At 35.7% G+C, this 1,581-nt stretch overlaps 1 non-coding gene across 1 annotated transcript; it reads left to right on the top strand.

Annotated features, from left to right (window-relative positions):
• The first annotated feature begins 814 nt into the window (after window positions 1-814).
• On the top strand, window positions 815-921 carry LOC145065212 (small nucleolar RNA R71). Its single transcript, XR_013688358.1, has one exon. It is a non-coding gene; the product is annotated as a small nucleolar RNA R71 (small nucleolar RNA).
• The last annotated feature ends 660 nt before the right edge of the window (window positions 922-1,581 follow it).

The raw sequence follows: 1,581 nt of genomic DNA on the forward strand, positions 1-1,581 counted from the left end.
AAAAATCGATCGATCTAAAATTTGATTCCGGGCTGTATATTGTTATGTGAAATCTTAGAAAAACCATAACTTCCTCATAGGACGTCATATTTTGATGTTATTTTTATGAACACTCTTGGTTTAACGTATACTACAACTTTCATTTAGATCTCTATGTCTAAAAAGTTGTCTATCAAGAATTCACTTTTTACTTTACGCGGTGTCGTGCCGGTTTAGCCGTAAAACTTCAACGGGTCATAACTTCTTCGTTATAACTCGGATTTCGGCGTTCTTTATATATCCGGAATCCTTGTCAAGACCACTAAAATTTTCTTCATAGATAGTGGGTTTATTTATTATTTTATTTTTGATGCTTATTTTCATTCTTAATTTATTATAACTTAAAAATGAGTATAATGCAAATAAAATCACATAATTCACATAATATTCAAGAATTCATCTTTATTACTTCAAAATGAGTTACAACGGTTGACCTTGACTATTACATCATCATACTAAGGCTTAGCCTAGAAACACGGACGTTACACACACCCTATCCATATTTCATGGATGGTTTGATCTGTTCTTGTCATTCTTTGATCCATACTATGTAATTTTTCCGTAAGTGCCGCCATGTCCTTCGATGCTGCATTCATGATTCTGTTTTCAATGTCTTCGAGGGTTGTGGTATTCTCTTGAGTGTTTGGAGAATTCTTTGATTAGTTCTTTGATACCAATCAATGCTTTCTTTGTGAGTGGCCCTTGAGAATCAATAAGTTGCCTACTTTTCACGTTTACCACAACGTAGAAGATTGATACTTTTTGTTGCCTATTTAGATCGTTTTGGAGACAGTTTCTGAGTAATCCCTTATAGCGCTCCCATGCCTCATCCAATGATTCTCCCATGTTTTGCTTGAAATTCGTGATATCCTTCTTTAATTTTAAAACCCTCGATGGTAGGAAAAATTGTTGTATGAATTCTTCATGCATTTGTGCCCATGTTGTTATTGTTCCCAGTGGAAGTGCTTTTAGCCAGTCCTCTGTCGCACCCTTAAGAGTAATAGGTTGCATTCATAGAAACCCCAACTCGCGTGGTATGTTGGGAATATTGAAGTATTTGGCGATATCATTGAGCTCGTCAATGTGCTTGTAAGTTTCCTCGTGATCCTTACCATAGAATGGTATGTCTTTCAACTAACCAAGTATGTGTCCTTTTAATTCGAAGCTAGTTGTCTAGCGAGATGTGGGTTGCACAAGACCCGGTCGGTGTCATCACACATTCATCTCTTGTACTCTTGCATTTTCATGTCTGCAATGTCCTGCATGTTGTTCTTGGTCTCGTCTTTGGCTTCACATTCTCTTTTTGATTCTGTTTCATGCTCGTAACCAGATTCCTTTTTGTTAGGAGTGTTCTCAAAGATTTTGAACTTGCTTTTGTCTTCTTGGTTTTTGCTTGATTCTGAAAAGATTTTGCTTTTCTTTTTGTGAAATGTTGAATCCGGATCTCAAACAGTGGTGTCAATGGAAAATTTGATCTGCAGGTCATATACTAGCCGCAATCAAATAGAAAAGAAAACTTAAAAATAACAAAAATAATTTTTT

The sequence above is a fragment of the Lactuca serriola genome, chromosome 7 (assembly GCF_051521515.1).
Source record: "Lactuca serriola cultivar US96UC23 chromosome 7, Lser_US96UC23_V15, whole genome shotgun sequence".
In the NCBI taxonomy this organism is placed as follows: domain Eukaryota; kingdom Viridiplantae; phylum Streptophyta; class Magnoliopsida; order Asterales; family Asteraceae; genus Lactuca; species Lactuca serriola.